Source organism: Tursiops truncatus, chromosome 13 (assembly GCF_011762595.2).
Source record: "Tursiops truncatus isolate mTurTru1 chromosome 13, mTurTru1.mat.Y, whole genome shotgun sequence".
In the NCBI taxonomy this organism is placed as follows: Eukaryota; Metazoa; Chordata; class Mammalia; order Artiodactyla; family Delphinidae; genus Tursiops; species Tursiops truncatus.
The window spans coordinates 50,681,631-50,701,932 of record NC_047046.1 but is presented as its reverse complement, the minus strand read 5'-3'; the positions used below and the strand labels follow the sequence as shown (position 1 = coordinate 50,701,932).

The 20,302-nt window shown below is 44.3% G+C and overlaps 1 protein-coding gene across 8 annotated transcripts in view; it reads right to left on the bottom strand.

Moving 5' to 3' along the window:
- FHOD3 (formin homology 2 domain containing 3) overlaps window positions 1–20,302 on the bottom strand; it is a 493,863-nt gene that overhangs the window by 361,482 nt on the left and 112,079 nt on the right. The gene's annotated exons all lie outside the window — the stretch shown is intronic.

Genomic DNA, 20,302 nt, shown 5'->3' with positions numbered 1-20,302 from the left:
ATGTTTTGTATTTCATAAGACTTCCTAAGGACTGATTCCTAGAAATTAAATTACTGGGACAAAGAGAATAAATCTGTAAAGGTCTTTCCTAATAATAACAAAAGTAATAGCTAAATACATGTTGCTTAATTGCTTTCCTAAAGGACTGTACTTCCAAAGCAAGAGCAGTTTAAGAACATCCACTTCACAGTGTCCTATTAAGTTTGGGTTATATGAGTGATTTCATTCAAGAGTCAATGTGTAAGCGTAAGACATTAAGGCGTTTGAACAATTAACGGGAACAAAAAACAGAAAGATAAGGCTTTAATCTAAACTGCAAAGGCAGAGAATCATAGTACCAAAAAGAAAAGCCATTCCCTCCAAAAAATACAGTCTGAACATATGATAAAGAACACTGAGCAAAGGTCAAGACACAGCCGTTATTAAGTAGGAGTTAAGCATTTGCTTTTCAAAAGCAACAAGAAGGTGCCATTTACTGCCCTCTGCGGTTGACCACGACCCACGAGTGAAAGTACCGTCTTGGTCGGTCCCACCTGTCTGCCTCCCTCCCTTCCACGTGTGACCCCGACTTGCCCAGAAAAGGACCAGTAGGGCAGGGCACACAGCACACACTCAAAGGTCTCCCGAGATGACAACTTCCCAGGCTGTAATCAGAGGACTAATTCCAGGGACCCACCGTTCCTTCCCTCATCTACAGAAGATGAAGCTGGAGGAGGCAGCCCTACCCCCTTTTCTAGGAAAAGACGTTTAACGTAAATCTTAAACTGGTGATTTTGTTTTCAACCTCCCCATCCACTGAAGTTAAGGAAACAGAAAGATACAGCACACCGATTTCAAAACAGCAACCACCAAAATTGACAGTCCAATTTAAAATTTAAAAAATAGAGAAAGAAAAGAAAGTCTTTAAACTAGCAACCAGCTGGCGCTCTGTAGACTCTTTGTAGAGTGGATTTTAAATTACAAATTAGAGTAAAACAACAGGAGCGAAAATAAAGAGTAATCAGGGTCACTTTCTGAAGAAAATCTCCAGGACAACCATGGTCCTGACGGGCTTCGGCTGCCCATGCCAGCTGTAATTGCTCTGAAAATCACAGCTCCCCGAGAGGCAGAGCTTTCTTGGTAAAACAAAGCTATGATTACTGGAAAGCAGAAATGCTCAAAAAGAATCACCAAAGGAAAAAAATATTTTTTTCAATCTTCAGATTTGCCATATGGAGTCAACCTCTAATGACTAAAGGCAAAATGCATTCTGGGGACACGTTCCCCATGCCACACATTTCCTAGGCACTCCCTGCAGTCACCACATGTTTTTCCAATAACATGTTTATTTTATTATCACAGTTACATTCAACAAAACTCACTCTCTGCAAAACGGTCCTCGTTTCTCTTGCTTCTCTGGAAACTTCCTTGAGCCTTCCCACTTAAAGGACAGTCCTATCACAGTTTCCTTTTATAGTATTACACAATCCAAATTATAATGATAAACTCATCTCTAAACCATATGTTAGTGACTCTGAAATTAAAACAAAATGTAGATTGCCCAGTACTGCAGAATCTAAGATTTGGAAGGGACCTCAGAGGGCACCAAATTCTACTCTCCACCCACTAAAGACGCACCCTAACTCAGCCTTTAGGCTTGTTCAAACCTGAGCCCGGTCTGTCCACCAGTAACCTCTACCCACAGAGGTAGTGCTACCCCAGGGAGCCACCCAGAACAGGCCCGCTCCTTCTCTAAGACAGTCATGAAAATTAGGAAGAGGCTCTTCACAACCCGGCCAGGTTTCTATACCAGGCCTCCCTAAGCCCTCTGGCTGCCCCCAAATTCTCCTGCGTGCTGTTCAGGACACCCTTCACAGAGTCATGGGCCCTCCTAAGATACTGCTCACAGAGTATTGCAGCCAAAGCCTTTATATCCCTTTGAAAGAATGTAAAGTTTTACAGGCCATCTCATCCATACAGCTTTATTTTCTGTAAATGTAGTCGAGTAAAACATACAGGTCATCTTTTATAAAAATGTTGTTTTTCCAGTATCTTTCTATACTCGTGTAATAAAATTTTACCCAAGAGGTAGGACATTTATTTCAATTATGTTTCCTCATTTTAGTTGGTTTCAACCTATTAACATCTCAACTTCATCATATAACATTAGGTATTCCTATCAGCCTTCTATCACTTTCAATTGTTTTGAGGAAGTCCTCCCAGATATAGGACGCTGATCTTTTTTTTTTTAGGTGAAGACGTGACAGCATTATGACATCCAGTGAGTCTGCCTGTCCCTTTCTGATGACTCAAAGCAAAAATAAAAACAAAAAACATCAACCAGATTGTTTTTAAATAAATGGTGAGTTCATCTTACTAACATCTAGCCCACAAGGATATTATGAGAATCCCTATCGAGTGTATTCCTAAAGTAAGATCCACCAGCCCAACGTCACCTCCATTCACTCTTAGCTAACCCATGACATTGGTTCCTTGTAATTTTGCAGTCATTTAGAAATTCTAACAATATGCTTATCAACTTGCCCCACATCTTCACTTCTGATTTAATAAAAAAATAAAGCTACTGATTATCAACCAGGTACTGTGTGGAATAGACTTCACTAGAGATTACTGTCAAGCTTGTGATTAAAATAAACTTGCTTATTTTCCATTTTTAAAAACTGGCTTATTTGCCCAACCCTACTCTTCTCGCAAATGGAGATCACGCACAATGAAATAACGTGTAATTTAGATCAACACCAATGAGCTGTCAAAGTGCCGTATCTTTGTTCTCTTTCAAATCAAGATCCTTCAATAGTAAAAAGGGACGAAAGCTTCTCCTGTGTCCTAAGGTCTTTCACCTTCACACCCAGAATCTCAAGGTCTCTGGACCCTGAGGTTTAGGGCCTACACAAGGCAACAGCACCCATTGGCATCAGCGAGCTCTTTGGTAGCTCTGAGGTCTGGTCAGGCTCTGCTCCATCATGAGAACAAGCCCCAGAGGAAGACACACAGGTCTGCCAGCAGGTCAGCTCTTCAGATGGCTGCTTCTCTACTTTTCTTGCTGCTAAGCAACAAGGTTCCTCTCCAGTGCTGGCAATGGCATGCTACCTTCTGGATGCTCCAGGGAACAGGGGAGGCCTCTCCCCTAAGAAGCCCCTCATTTCTTCCTGCAGCTCCGCCCTCAATTCTATTGTGCATGCCCCACTTCTTGCCTTGCATGGCGTTTGTCTCCTGTCAGAGCCTCAGACTCCTTTTCACGTTGACTCCTGATTATTTCTCCAATCCTAAGAATTCCTTAATCTGTGTTAACAGGCAAAAAGCAGAGAGACATTCTTGAAAGCCATTCTCCTTCCCCATAGCAAAGGAAGGAGCTTCATCTGTAACAGATGTAACTGATGCTGCTTTCAAAGCACAAAGGCAATAAATATGGAGGCCCCTCTGCAGTATTTCGGTTGCTTGTAAGAAGTGCATCCTGTGTGGCTCCTGCTGGGACCTGCCGTACAAAACTGGGTATTTTCTTCACCCATTTTGGCTGGGGCTCTGAATCTCATTAGGTATACATCTATCTAGTTCTTCAGCTCCTATTTCCTCCTGAAGTTTGCTAATTTTTTCAGATAGGTAGCAATTAGTACTGCGCAAGGTGTCACTCCCACCCACCTTCTCTAAACAGACACAACAGGTGCACACAACACCCTGAAAAACCTACGCCTCACAGCACTGCTTCTCACAGCAGAATAAGTTACCTACATGACACTCCAGCCACTGCTGGCCATGCTACTTCGTCAGAGTTCCTGGTGGCAGGGGCTTCTGGGAAAAACAATCTCTAATTTCTAATTGGACCTCAAAACCCTGCATGAGGTGACACTTCCTAGGCCAAACCTTCAGGCAGCAGCATGGCATGTCTCTCTCTTTATTCCAAGCAACGTTGGCACTTGGCCCCTTAATTCATTTAACATTCTCATCTCAACTGACTCCTCCTGAAACATATTTTAAATTTCACTAGACAAGCTCGGGATGCCTACTCAGACCACACCATCTTTTGATGATGTAGTCTCACTACCTTGCTTGAAAATGTTGACACCTGGTGACCCCATCTATCTGGCCACAGCTGACAGGACCAGGGAAGAACACCTGACCTAAGGGAACCAGTCATGTTCCTCCTCCTAAAAATTGATTCTGAAAGTGAGAAAGTGTGAAAATTTCTTATTGAAAGCCAGAAAGTGTAGTATGGTTCCTTGAGTGGCCATTCTGATGCCATGTTCAAAGAGCAAACAGGTCCAGTCGACAGAGAAAACTAGGGTGGGGCACTGGCCCCAGGAGAAGGAGGGACAAGAGACCATCTGACAAGACAGGCAGACAGACCTGTTGGCCGAGGATGTCCCATTGCCATACCCTCTCCCATGATGCCCTGCTCCTTCTGCCCTTCTGTTCCATGAGACACCCCTGCACCCTCACAGCAAACCCCCTCTACGGAAGCAGCCCTGAGTGGGGCTCTGTTCCCCACAAGTGTGAGCCAAGAACGGAAGAAGGGCACTTTCAACTTGCCAAGACAAAGAAAGAGAGGGATGGATTCAACAAAAATTTCCTTCATGCTTACTCCACAGACATGCTTACCACTTTACACATGCTGAGGGGTGGGGGGAAAGGATACATGTGACCCCTGCCCCCTAAATATTTATCATCTGGTTGGGCAATCAACAGTAACCCAAGACAGAATTAATGAAAAATAAAGTCATGACATATACCCTAGAAATGAATTTCAGAATAACTGACAACCACAGCTATGGACACTCCCTGAAGAGGCTTGTCGAGAGGGTCCAGAGCAGGTGAGCGGGCAGTTGCTCACAGGTTGAGAGTTCATCTGGGACCAAGAAGGATGACTAGGTTTTGGAGAGGCAGGAAAGCCAATGTGCAAAATTGAACACTTCCTAATTGTGATCCACTGGAAGATACATATCTGTAACATCTCCTGTTCAACACCTATTTTGCATCCTAATATCCGAAAACGATTACTTTTCAGAAACAATGAAAAAAGCAGTAATTACATTCATTGTGGATAAACAATTCATCCAGTGACTGTGGCTGCAAAACTTTCTAATTTAGAATAACTTATTAACCATGTATCGTATTTTTATGGGATAATTCAAACATTTTACACATTCATTCATCCATCCATCCACCTACCTATTGCACAGACACTTGACTGAGTGTACCAGACTCTGGGCCAGGCACCAGGAGCGTGAATGTGGAGAAAGGATAGCCTCAATCCATGACAATCCTTGAACTATGTGGACAGTCTGCCAGTGGTTGCAAACCAGCGTACTGAATGCATGAGAGTAAGATCGGCAAAGATATGGGTAACAGAAAACGAGACAACTAAATTTTGCCTGAGGGATTTTGAGAAGTCTTCCCCAAGGTAATAAGACTGAACTAGATTTTGCAAGAAAGAAAGGGGTGGTGCCCTTGGGAAGAGAGAAGAGCATTAACTGCATTATTATATGAAAACACAAGGGGTATTCAGCATTGGAGAGAGAAGCGCTTGTGTGAGTTGCCTGTGGAGGTGGCAGGAGACTGACCACAACAGCAGACATGCCAAGAATCATACTCCGCAGACAACAGGAACCAGGAAGGATTCTTTTTTGGTGGAACAGAGACAGGATCAGATCTGGTTTTGAGGAGAATCCCTCTGCTGGCCATGTGATCGTCCTTGTCTCACAGTTATATTTTAAATCATGTAAATTGTGGCAACTTGGTAATTGGTTTTTTTTTCTAAGTAGAAGATCTCCATGATTCTAAGTACACATGTATTTTTATTAAGCTTTGTAGGAACTTAAATATTTCGGTCTCAAATCTCCTCCCACATTTTTTCTAGAAGCACACCTCAGCGTGTGCCTTATTTATAATGGGAAAAGCAAAGACTGTGAAGACAGATCTGATTTCAGATCCTAACTGTGCTACTTCCTCGCTGTGTATCCTCATTCTAAAAATAATTGCCACATTGGTTGGTGGCTGAGGACTAAACAAAGCCACTTACTGACTGTGACTTTGTGCACATTCTTTTAGTTTTATGGAAAAGGAAGGTAATATGAGAACCAACCTCAGGGGTACTGTAAAGGTTAAATGAGACAGAAGGAGTAAAAGCACTTACCACAAAGCCCAGATCCAAAATCATTAGTTACCAGTACAATGTATAAAAAGCTTTTGGTCCAGCCCTTAGAATGAAGTTAAGAATTGAATAAATTCTGAAGGAAGGTAGTTCCTTCCTTCACGCAGTGTCTGTGCTTTCTGCTTCTTTGGGTGTGTGGTCTCCTTTCGATGTAGAAGGCACCTTCCAAAGCGCCTAGCCGATGGCTGAGACGCCCACTACATGAAGCAGTCTAGCACCTGCACCACCGCAATTCCTCATGCTCTCCTCACCTGGTACCAACCGCACTGTTCTTTCTTACTTACATCTCCATCACCCCCTCCTGAAGGGCAGGCCACAAGTTTTCTTAACTGGAATCACCAGAACCTAGGGTAATGCTCTCAATGCACGGAAGCATGGGCTTTGGCTCCAAAACCTGAGGTCCGCCACTCACCAGCTGCACAACTGTCACGAAGTTACCCTCTCTGGGCCTTAGTTTCTTCATGTGAAAGTTGAGAGTAATAGCTCCTACCCTATAGGGTTGTTGTCAGAATGAAATGAAATAATACACATACACTGCTTCCCATGATTGCATCACAAAGTTCCATGTATATGGATAAGTGTGTACACACATATACGTCTATATCTATAGTTCTAAGAGTTTTACATGCATACTCAATCCATGCCTTCATTTACTGAGCACTAACCATATACATATTTTAAACATACATGACAGGTGCTGAAGCAACGATGCACTGACTCTGAAATTTCAGTTAAAAAAAAAAACCTTGGGTCCTTCCTAACAACTGATCGAAAATATCTTTCTGGATTAAAAAAAAAAGTTCCTTTAACATTTATTAAATTATTTTGGAGTCAAACACCATCATTAGGATCTCTTCTTTTTCACTATTTTTACTAAATGAACATAACCCTTTTGTAGGTCTGACAACTTTGGCTATTATCCTGATTGTTCTTACTTTAATTGACTTTGAATACATTATTAGAATGTTTCTTCTCGAATCTAAATTTTAAAAAGCTCTGTGACCTTTACCCCAAATTTCCATCCCTGCCTCCCTTGATAAGCTCTGTCAGCCAAAGAGCCAGATGTGTTCGCCAAACTCAAATGCAATACTCTATCCCTTAACTTTAATAATCTCTTTTTTAACAGAACCATTCATTTGCTATTTGCAGTAAAAAAAATCTGGTGATTCATTCATTCAACAAATATTTGTTGAGCCCCTGTTCTGTGCCAGACACTGAGAAGATGCTGGGGATGCAAGAGTGAGCAAATGATCAGAAGGCCCTGCCCCCCATGAACTGATATGGGGGGGAGGTGCAGGGAGACACAAGACAATAGACAACAAACACAATAAGGTCGCGGTACTGATGCTGTCAGTTCTGCTGCAACACCACATAGGTGTTCCTGAAAATCACCATGCTATGCAAAGATCACTTACCAAAAACCAAAGGGCATAAGGGGGGAAAAAGACAGGAACCTAATAAACGCTATAGCACAATTTTATACATGCTGAATGGCTAAGAAATACATAAGCGCTACAATCACTGTGGCATTTTACTGAGGGAAAAAATCTGAAGGGTACTGGTGGAAGTGGTTACCAGAGGGGCTGCAGCTCGGGAGTCGTTGTGGGGTGTCAAGGAAGATGATCAGAAATCAGAGGAAAGCTGTAACCACATGTAGGCAGAGTGTGCCTCAGACAACAAGACATGAACTGAGACAGCTGGGAGGTGTCTGAGGCGTGTGCGTGTGTGCATTTTGTGTATTCCCACGTGGCTTGGCTCAGCTCAGTGCAGTTTTCTGAGCTTATCTAGTGCTTTTGCAAAGAAAATTTCACATAAGCAAATTTGAAACTCATGTTATACTCAAATTGTTCCCTAATATGTCAATCATGTTAGAACAAATGTATGTTTTAAAAACAAATGTTATACAGAACTGAGTGTATAACATAAAGAGATAATTGCTGTGAAAAACTACAGCAGGATAAGGGAAACTCAGAGTGGGGATTTTGTTTAAATTTTTGCTGTATTATTCAATACCACTATATTCATTCTATACCAGCTGTTCATAAAAAACGCATGTGCACTGCATTTATCCGTGAGCCTGTGATCATTCTGGGACGACTTCTACCTTCAGAAGCACATGCTTTTGTCACACGGCCTCAGACACTGTGCCCACCGCCTAAAGCCCTTCTATGGGGTCTCGAAGAACTTTCTACTATTATTCACTATTATAAAGCAATATGATTCAATGCATTGAAAAGACAGCAGAGTATTTCCAAATCAGCCCCTCTGTGTGATTAGTGACCCCGAATACATTCTTTGCATCCATCATCATTCTAATTCTCACTGTGTGTTCAGGGACTCTCATCAGATTCACCCTGGCAAAATGCAGTTAGGCTGCCTTTTCTTTACACTTTCCCAGTGGTCAAAAATGTGGTGAGATGATTTCAGCTGTTCCACATACTTTGAGAACTTCACCCAAATTGAACTCAGCCCATTTCCAACCTCCTTTCCCATGCCTGCTCATTCCTTCTTTCTAACCCAATCTAATCTCTAACAAATTCCAAAACTGGAATCACAGCTTTAAATCATAAATATTGCAAATTTTCTATCATCAATGTGAATTGCTCTTACTACTAGAAAAAAAATTTCATTACTTACATTTTAAAATTCATAGCAGAATGGGGATTTGGACACCATGCTTCAGGAGGTGGGGAAGCGGGCAGAGGGAGGGGCCTGGGGGGCAGATGCACTGTAAACCCCCAGGAGGCTGGGAATGGCAGGGAAGCTGGGGCAGTGGGAGACCCAGGAAGGCTCCCTGGGCTGATTTACCAACCCACCAACCCCAGCTTGGTGGTTTCGTGTCTCATGTTAAAATGATGTCAATGTTCATTCTTCTCTGTTCAGTGTTAAAAATACTAAAAGATGTAAGCTGATTGCTCATCTCCCTGACACATCCTTCCTACATGTCTGATAAAGACAGCTTCCATCAGTGTTTAATTTAATCAGATCTAATTCACCAAGGGCTTACTCAGGGACTCTTATGTTTTCTAATTTGAATTGGATCCTCTTTGTTTCTCAAAAGGCTTTTTCAGCCAGGGCTGCTGCTGGGGGATTAAAGCAAGGCACCCCTCTGGGCAGCCTGGAGGGCGACCTGGATCCCAGGCCGATCACACGCCATTGGGCAGGAACTACAAGCACTGCTGTCGGGGGGCGGGGGGCTGTCTTACACGAAACCAGGACTCAGCGGGTCCCCTGCACTCTTGGGAAGCACTGCTGTCACATTTCTGATGGTGCTTTCAAACCCGCACATAGAATATGCTTTTTGCATCATTATTTGATGCACGAAGACATATTCCAACACATTTGAATTGACCAACCTCAAAACCTCAAATCGTTGGTGGGAAATGAGAACAAGTCCTGTGGAAGGCAACTGGGCAAAATCTATCAAAATTATAAGCGCACAAACCATCTGACCCAGCAATCCCACCTCCTGGAATTTATCCTACAGATAAGCTTGTACATGGGCAAAATGGCACACATACAGTTATTTACTGCAGCATTGCTTCTTATGGCCAAGAATAGGCAACAAACCAAGGAGATGGATTCAATAAAGCTTCCTACATACATGTAATGGAATATTATGCATCTGTCAAAAAAGAAATAGGCAGCTCTTTATTTACTAGCATGATAAGGCCCTCAAAAAATACTAAGTGAAAAAAAAGTGCATATGACATGTTACCTTTATTATTTTAAGAAGGGGGATTAATTATGTATTCTTCATTCATGCATTAAAAACACAGGGAATTAATAACACTGACTACATGAGGTGGCAAATTGGTGAGCTTTGGGAGTGGGAGTAGAGAATGTAGCTGGGGTACGAGGGCAGGATATTTTATTATACATCGTTCTATACTTTTCAAAGGTGCAGCCATGTGGCTGTGCCACCTTTTCCCCAAAAGTTAAATTTAGAGTTTAATTAAAGAACTTTTAAAAATTAAAATAAAAATCACACACCTTGTTGAAATGCCACCCCGCTCCAAAACTGACAGTTGTACACTGATCTAGGAGTGAGGCTTGGGGTGTCCTGGGATCCATGAGAGCCCTGCTCCTCTCTTCCTGGCTCTACCCTGGCCCACAGTCTCCCCACCGATTCCTATACTGACCCCTTCAGAGTTCTCCTTCTTCAGGTAGCACACTCCCTCCTCCTGTTACCCGCTCCCTCTGTGCTTATCCGCACAGGTGCTGCCCCCCAGAAACCAGCATGGCCCGGCTGTCCCCTAGAACTGGCACGTGGCCCCAAACCACCATCAACACTCACAGCAGCCGTGGCCAGATATCAATGTTGCATGTCACTACTGTCTTCTTGTTGACTACTGATTCTGGAAAATTATTCCAGAAAATCCGCTAGCGACTCCCACTGGACTCAGACCCACACTCGTGTGCTCCACAGTACATATCACCTTTATTGCTCTGAAACATTTTCTCAAGGGAGAAAACATTGAAGCCAGTCACCACTCCACTTCTGTGCTCCATTCTAACATTTAACCCATACAAAAAATTCATTATATACAATCTCAGTCTTGTTTTAGACTTTAAGATCCTTACAGCGTTAGCTCCATAAACTCTTGGTTCGACTGAAGTTAAGTTTTCAGGGCCAATTAACTTTATCAAAATGAGAAAGGTCTCACAACAGGAGCTATCCAACTTCCTCACCATGTACTGTTGAATAAGTATTGATATTTGAAAATTTGAAGGCATCTCTCTTTTGTTACCTAAGCATAAAAGTTAGATTTAGTTTAATTGTGTGCATTTCCTCACACACGAATGTCACTTGGCAAATCAACCTAATCTATATTTTCATTTAAAAAAATTGTTCTAGTTTTTGAAACATGCTCAGGAATACTTTATTAGCTTATTATCAGAATACATTTTGATAATAAGCTATTAAACCTTAGTGAAAACTAAGACAGTTGAAAGGCCTGCATGCCGGTTCCAGGAGAACCTGTGACGGTGACACTCCTGATGGCCACTCCTGGGCCTGGGCTGACCCGTGGCTGAGTCATGGCCATATTTAACCTCTCCATTTGTCTTTTGGGTAAGAAAGGGATGGGGGTGAAAGAGACACGTGATAAACATCAAAACTCGAGCACTACTGGAGTCATCAGCTGAAGTGAAAGGCGGGTAAGACATGTCCCCACTTACTATTTATACCACGCCAACTACATACTGTCCTGAACTGCCACCAGACCTCAGACCCCGACGGTCATAAAGCTGCTGGAATGGGAAAAGAATTTATCAAGCATCTCAGCTAATCACAGATAAGCTAAAGGACACTAGCCAAATACTAGGGCTCCTGCCTGACCCGTTCCCAGAAGCTGGCTCTTACTTTAGGCCAACACTGCGTTTAAAAAACCCTCAGTGTGAGGGGGAGAAATATTTAACACCAAATTCTGTGGTTATCTAAAGTCTTGTTGATAAAACCAGCTGTCCCGCACTCACGAGGGTCAGCCACAGGTAAAACTGTCTCTGAGCTTCTTTGTTTAACAGATCCGTTCCCAGGCCCACCTCAGATCCTTCAGGGCCACCCTCCCGGGGCGGCACACACAGGCACCAGCCACCACCACGTGTGGGCAGAGAGGCACTTACAAGAGTGCAGTCACGCTGGAGGGGGCAACACTGCCCAGGTGGCCAGCGGGAGATGCGATCCCAGGTGGGCGCACGACATTCCCTGAGTGTTTGCAGCTGGTCCATGATTCACAGGCCATAAGGCTCAGTCTGCATGACACCTGACTGTACTTGACAGCCACAGACACCCCCAAATTGCGGCCCGTCTGCTTTCAAGTATGCACCGTCAATTAATTCAGCTCTGACGTGAGCCTGGCACCGCCGTGGCAGACCAAGGGGGTGCGGACGGATCAGTATAAACCCACGACAACTGTAAGGAATGTCCAGGGCCACATCCTCCCTTCCCAGCCTCTGCAGGACCGGCCTCAGGAAGAGCTGAGCCCCGGAAGAGACAGAAGAGTGAACCAAGTGTAACTTAACACGAGAGTCTGTTGGGAGCCGTCTGACCCCTCCGAAAGTCATGTAGGCCAACGTCTTCTTCAAGAAAAGGGGCAAACCCTTTCTGAGTCCTATTTTTAGACCTTCCCAGAAGCCTGTGCTCCAGAGCGAACACTCCCTGAGCAGGCGAATTCTGTGAGTCGAGCATCTGCTCTTCTTGATGTGGAAAGGAAGGCAAGACAGAATGCGCCTTCCTCCCCTCGGCTGTGTTCCTCCCTGGCCACCCAGGACAACGCTGGCCCAAGGAAGCCCTCCCGACTCTGACGTCCATCAAACGCACCAACTGGCTATTTACAGCCGCCCCGTTCACCCGTTACTCAGGCACTTAAAAGAGCATGACTCCTAATCCCGGGGGCAGCACAGATGCTGCTTTGCCTTTAGCCTGTGCTCTTACAGGAAACCTAAACATTAAAAATAACAAGCTGCTACAGGGTAACTACGGAGTATCAGCATTCTTTCCTTCCATGGTTTATGTCAACTCAGGAAAACATGTGTGAAGCATCTGCCTTCTTATTTAAACAGAAAGCAAGAGCTCAGATTGCCGGACTGTGGTATTTTATGCACAAACCCAACAGCTAAATTGGGAGCCGCATCCATGGGAGGGGCACACTTGACTCGGGCCACCACAGCTGCCCTGGCCACCAACTGCCCAGGAGGCCTCCACTTGAACCGAAGGGGAGACAGTCAGCAACAGAGCACAGCCAAATACACAAAGGAAAGAGTAAGACTTCCTGGTGACTGCACAGCCAGACAGCCAGAGTCCAAAGTCCTGTTGACTACGGAGAAGACAGCAAAGGATAATTATTTTAAAATTCCTTTGACTGCATCCAGTGCTGTTTCACAACATTTTCCTTGAATTTGATACTGGTAAGAATTTAATATGTGTATGGCCAGACCTATTTTAAAATGAATAAACCGTAATTTTAACATTAGAAGTTCTTCCTCCAGCTCTATACTTTTTCTCCCATTCTCCTCCCTCTGACACTGAGGATTACTTCCCAGACCGCTGTTTCAGCCCTCTTTATCAAAATGAAATTCCCATTTAGCAAGAGTGTGTGGATTCTGACTAAAGGGTCTGACTTGTGTCACACCGGAAGAGCCAGGCAGCAGAAGTAAATATGTCACATGCCTTTCCTGCACACCTTTTTCGTCATAAACGTAAACTTTCCTATCAATTCAGGTCCGCGGTAATATTCCCAAGCCCCAAAGTGTCTAGTTCTTGAGGACAAAGCGTCCGAACTCACATGAAATAAGTTTTTTTTTTTTTTGCAGTACACGGGCCTCTCACTGTTGTGGCCTCTCCCGTTGCAGAGCACAGGCTCCGGATGCGCAGGCTCAGTAGTCATGGCTCACGGGCCCAGCCACTCCGCGGCATGTGGGATCTTCCCGGACCGGGGCACGAACCTGTGTCCCCTGCATCGGGAGGCAGACTCTCAACCACTGCGCCACCAGGGAAGCCCCCTGGAATATCTTGAAATTGCTTTTACAAAAGCAACATGGATGCTTTCTAAAAAACTGCAGCAGAGGATAAAGCACTTTATTCAATCCTTCTACCCCAAAAGTCTTTACTTGGACTTAGACAAACATTCTGAATCCTAATCTCTGTGCAATTCCTCTTCAGAATACATGAAAATGTGGAGCCGTTGTGAACATCTAAACTCTTGAGAGAGCCACCACCACGCTGAGCCTAATCAGAAATGGGTACATTTGTCTAGATGGATTGAAGGTGCAGCATTTTCAAATACCAAATGACCACCCGCCTCCAAAGTGTCACTGAGGTGAAAACTAAGGAGTCTCATTTTTGGTGGGAAAACCAAAGAAAATGATCACATCTTACAATTCATATGATTATATGTGTCAATATGCCCAATGCTTTTCCTTTTTCGTTAAAAGTAACATTTTTCAGCCTAAATTTCATCAATTTGGTGGTAATTGTTATTTTTTTTAAAAAAAGCTCTGCAAACAGAAAAATTTTCCGGGACAGTTAATAGAAGTTGATTGGATTCATGTCCAGGAAATGGAAAGTTGGTAAAAGAAGTTAAGGCCAACATTATAATCTTCTCTAAGGCAGTTCATTTGCTGAGTGACTTTATATTTTTCCAAATATCTGGGGAGGGAATGTCACTGGAAGTTTCATATTTGTCTTCTTCGACAATATATCTGTCCTCTCTCGACAATCCTTTGCTGGCTCAGAAATATACACAACAGCAATAAAAGACAAAGCATGTGGCTATGGAAAGCGGTTTCTAAGGTACATAATCTCAAGAAACAAAGGCATGTGTATATATATTCTGGCTCCTCCAGTACCTCTCACCCAAGGGGGGAGGAACTGAAATAGAATTAAAGAAGTAGACCTCTCCGTTTTGAACTGCTTCTTGACAGAGATGACAAACCCAGGCAGCACAGGAGACAGGAGGTGGAGTGGCCACTGCAGGCAGAGGGAAGGGCAGGGGGAGTGGAGAGAGGACCCTGGCCGGCAAGAGGATGAGCCTGTACTGTACACCAGTCTGAAGGTAAGGCTGAGGGGTTCACCTAGAAAGCCTTTAAGCAGCAGAATGTCCTGGTCAGGGCTGCATTTCAGGGAGATCACCCTGCAAAGTGTGTGAAGGGCTGGCAGAGAATCCCACTGGAGGAGAGGGACCCCAGGGAGAGTGCCACAACCATCCTCCATGCCATACCTCCGTACCACCAAATTATGGTGGTATGGAGTGGAGAGAGAGGGCTCATGGGAACAACTTCACAAATCAAAATTATATATTCTTTTTTTTTTTTTGGCCACGCTACACAGCATGCAGGATCTTAGTTCCCTGACCAGGAATTGAACTCGTGCCCCCTGCGATGGAAGCACAGAGTCTTAACCACTGGACTACCAGGGAAGTCCCCAAAATTATATATTCTTAATAAGTAGAAATTAAAGATTAAACAAAATAAGCGCCATTGACCAAACAGTTGTGCAAGGATTAATGAGTAAATTACGGCTCACTCAGTCACCTGTGTCAGGTGAACAAAGATGTAGATGAAAATGCCCAGGACAGGGGTCAAGGACTCGTCACGCTTCCTAAGTGACATCCAACCCACCTTTTCATGTTTCAGAGTAATGACAGATGGTATCAACCTATATATATGACACTCAGACATTTATGTGTTTGAGATCTGTTTGAAAAGCAAATTTATTTAATTTATTTCCAAGTAAAACAGTAGAGAAGCAAAGAGATCACTTGATGATCGTTTGTTTGGATCAAACTTCAAAGAGACCAGATCCCTTTCTCTTTCTCTCTGTGGGGATGCTGTGACACGGAAAGGAGAAAGACCAGCCTTATTACGCAGTCTTGGAAAAACTTGTTAGTGAGACAAGAGCATCCGTCTGAAATTAAGAATATACAACAGAATGTGCCCCAGAGCTTAGTATTTCTTGTAGGACTGAAAAAGCATGCTGATCATTTTAATCCTGTTGGAAATGACTTACAATGTTACTGGAGCTTATGCTAAATATAGATATACTGCAGCCTGGTAAACTTGTAAAACATCAACCAATTAAATATTTATTGCCTGGATAAAACAGTTGGAATGAAATGAAGCCTAAAAGGAACCACTTGTCCTCAGGGACAGACTGAATCATAAGTTTTAATGATGTATGAATAAATCCCAGCACACCAAGAAGATTGTTAAAGGTCAACATTTCTTCTTAATCTTTTCTTCCCCTTTCACTTGCTGAATCAGTTCTCATCCTACACTGCACTTCTTGCCGCTGTGCCTGTGTATCAGAGGATCCTCAGTGCTCCCTTCTGATTTGACTTCGCTGATTTGTTGAGAACTAAGAAATGAGGTCATAAAGCTGACAGAAATACAACTGACCCTGGAACCTCACAGGTTTGAACTGGGAAGGTCCACTTATATGTAGATTTTTGTCTACAGTAAACCCTACAGCACTACACGATTCACCGTTGGTTGAATCCACTGATGCAGAACCACCTTGGAAACGGAGGAACTGGGGGCCGACTATAAATGACACTCAGATTTCCGACTAAGCAGAGGACTGGTGCCCCTAATCCCCACGTTGTTCGAGGGTCAACTGTAGAGGCAAAATAAGAATAAACAAGTGCCACATGAGAGCCTTTCCTCTGTGAACATGAATTAGCACTACACACAGAATTTCAACAGCTGACTTTTATTCTCCGATTGCCCTGGTCGTCAGGACCTGTCCCCACCTCCGCCTGTGCTCACATGAGACACGCCGCACTCAGCAGAGGCCCCGCATCTCCCTGAGACACCGTAAAGATCTCCCAGCCAGGAGGCCCAGAAATGGAGACCCTCAACATCCCTCCCCTGCAGTCCCTGCTCCCCGGGCCTGCAACTCCCCTCTCCTGATGGCCAGGTCCCTTGGCTACTCAGGCTTCTGTGTCTTGCCCGGGGCAGCAGCCTGGGAGTAGGCTCCCTGCCCCACCCCGACCAGAGCATGGGGCAGGTCTGCATTGCCCGGAAGTCAGGCAACCCCCCAACACGGTCCTCCAAGCCCGGTGCTGCCACCGCCAGCCAAGTGCTCTCCTGAAAGCTTCAACTTGACCTCTGGGAGCTTCCTTCTTCCCATGCTAAACCCACCTCTCTGGTGGAGTGTGCGAGTTAAAGAGAATGCTCGAGAACACCCCACCCAAGCCCAGCGCATAGAATGTGCTCAATAAACGTTAGAGGTAGGCAGGGCGGCTACTGTCACCCTCGTTGTCATCATCACAGGCAGCCAGCTGGGGCCCCTGGATCATCCCCCCACAGTCCAGCATGTGGCTGGCACCAGTGACTGACTGGGGATGAGCTGACGTGGGTGGACAAGTGTTTGGTGGCTTCAGGTGAGGAGGGGCTCCCCTCGCGCTTTCCCGGTGTGGCTCGTCAGTACTGCTTCCACCTTTGGCTCTGAAACTCACTCAGCTAAATATAATAATATTTAGAAATGCGTGGTCCCGCCCTTACAAAATGCCCTTTGCACACTCCAGAAGACAGAGGAGAGTAATAGAAAGAGATGGGCGTCTTGAGATCAGAAGGATTTGGTTTTCAGTCTCCATTAGTGACACAACTTTTATGTCAGTTTCTCAATGAAAAGCACTTTCTTTGTCTTCAAACAGGAATGGCTCTCTCACTTAGGCCACCGTGTGCAGCCGCTGAGATTGTGGACCTCCGTGCAGCTACTCCTGTGCACGACCTATGAAAACTCCTCAACAACTCAGTCACCCTCCTCCCATCTCCTGTTTGTCTCTCCCAGCAGCTACGTGCAAAGTGAAGCAGGCCTCCTGGTTTTGCTCCACTAAAAATCTATAAAACCTGAAGCACTCTTTTGAAACTTTGAACTCTTCTATAAACTTTGCTTCTCAGACCAGTTTAAAATAATTTTTTAAAACTAAATCTTAAAATGATAAGCAAATTCATAGAGACAGAAAAGAAGATTCCAGGTGAAGGGGAGAATGGGAAGGCATTGCTTAATGGTTACAGAGTCTCTGTTTGGAAACATGAAAATGTTTTGGAAGTAGCAGTGGTGGCTGCCCAAAATTTTGAAGGTAACTACTGCTTCTGAATTGTACACTTCAAATGGTTAAAATGGTACATTTTATGTTATATGTATTTTACCTCAGTAAAAAATTTTAATTATATGTAGGATGTGGTGAGCTCTGGAGAAGGGAGCATCTATCTTGGCCATGGATAAAATATATAAATCCAGCTGCCTAACGTTATGGGTGTGGCTCTGCTTGACAGATGAAGGGCTGGTGTTGGACTTGCTCCAAAAGCAACTCACCATCCCCAAGGAAAGCAGCCCTGGTCATCCCAGAGCCAAGCATAAGGGCTCGAGGCTCTGGTCAGCAGGCCTGGCCTCAGAACACAGCCCACAGAACACCTGGGGCCACGTTCTGAGGTTCCCAGTTAGAATGTGTCACACTTTCTACTGGTTTTGTCAGGGGAGACATTAAAGAACCTTCTAGAGGGACCACCATCTCACAGGGTCTCCGAGCATGTGCTCCAGCGGTGGATCTGAACATGTGTGGTACTGGGAAATCAGCACCCTTCCCTCTGGGTGGGTAGGATATCGCAGGCCACTCATCCCCAAGACACCTTTTCCTAAGGCCTCCTTCTCCAAACACAACTTGACAACAACGTTTGACTTATGTTAGAAAACATGAGAAGAGTCAGCCTTTTTGACAAGTTTCTGATGAATACTGCTGAAAACTAGGGTGTCTAAGTTATGTGACTGTGTTTCTAGGAGAAGTGCAGGTCTCTGGCTCCGGCCCTGCCCGTTGCTGGCTCGTCCATCGTGCATCTCACTGAACAAGGTTCACCACGTGCCCAGGGTAGGCAGTGGCCCGGCCAGGGTCCAGTAACACCTCACCAGCGACATGTCTGTGACATGCATTCCATGATGATGTGCCACCAGAACGATGAGAAAATGCTCATATCACACTTTCTTTTTTATATATTAGCTTTCTATGATCTTTTCACAGACTTCTGAACTTCACCAATATAGTTTAACCCTAATGTTATACAACAGTGATTTTTTTCTAATCAAAACAAAAAAATCCAAAATGATTGGGGCGAAAGGTATTCTGATTTTCATAAAACAATTCTAAGTGCAAATTCTTCTCTCTACCTTAAGTCTTGCTTTAGGGGGAATAAGTTCACCTGGGTAACTCTTCTCCAGAATCACACTGACTTTCACACGGGGAAAATGTCATGATAACCTAAGACATATTGATAGCTTTCCCAGCTGCTTAAGAATAAGTCTGATTTTACTCCTTGTCACCTGTCAATCACCCTGAGTTTAAATTATGTGCATTTAAGCAACACTTTTGTTTTTGTGTTAAGAATGATATCACCCTTTCCCCTTAGAGTTAGCCGTATTTCTATAAATTCGAGTTTAATTTTAAATACTAGAACTAAAGTAGTTTTTCATTTCTTGGTAAGTAGCTTTATCTCACATTGCTCTTCAATGTATATGTGAACATACACACGAAAGCCCTTGCCCTTGTACAGCCCTTGGTTCCTTTCTCCTTTTAAAAACTAACAACTGGGGCTTCCCTGGTGGCGCAGTGGTTAAGAGTCCGCCTGCCAATGCAGGGGACACGGGTTTGATCCCTGGTCCGGGGAGATGCCACATGCCGTGGAGCAGCTGAGCCCGTGTGCCACGACTACTGAGCCTGCGCTCCCCAACGAGAGAAGCCAGTGCAGTGAGAAGCCCACTCGCCACAACTAGAGAGGGCCCACTCGCAGCAACGAAGACCCCACGCAGTCAAAAATAAAATAAATAAATTTAAAAAAAAAAAACAAAAAAAAAACAAAAAAAAACCTAACAACTGCAGCATTCTACTGGACCACTCAGGCCAGGTTATGAAGATAAAGCCCTTGCCCTTGTACAAATTCCCTTATCACAGTTGTTCTAAAAGTACTAAAGAAAGGCCACTGGGTTGGAATAGCTTTTCTGCCCCTCCCCCACCATCCCCCTTAGGCAGTGGCTCTAAGCACTATTAACAATACCCCCTTGCCACACATGTAAGGTAGGGGTGGCGGGACTGTCCTGATTATAATTAGGCAGGCACAGAAGACACTTTATACAAAGGACTCAAATCCTACTCCACAGCTCCAGTGATCCATTGGTCACCCTGCAGATGGCTCACCAGGGAAGTCTCTATTTTAGGAGTGTGTGGATGGGGGTGAGAGAGGAGAGGACAAGGGAGCAGCCACTGCCTGGAGCAGGGGCTACTCAAAGGGAGAAAGTCAGCAGGCAGGCCAAATTTCCAGGCCCAAAACGGTGGCCATGTTTTTAGGATCAGAGGGAGGAGAGTGTCAAATAGCATTGGAATAAGAGCGCTCTCACTTTGAGAAGAGGAACCAAAATCTTGGTTCCTTTCTCCTTTTAAAAACTAACAACTGCAGCATTCTACTGGGCCACTCAGGCCAGATTATGAAGATAAATCCACTCGGTTTTATGCTCCAAACATTTTAACTGTAGGCACTCTATATCATACTATAAAAAGCAAAAACAAAAAAAGCAAATAAATATAGGAACCAAACAGGGAATAAGATGAAAAACCACTGAAGAATAAGAACAAGAAGGCAAGATCTTGGTGTGTTTTAAGA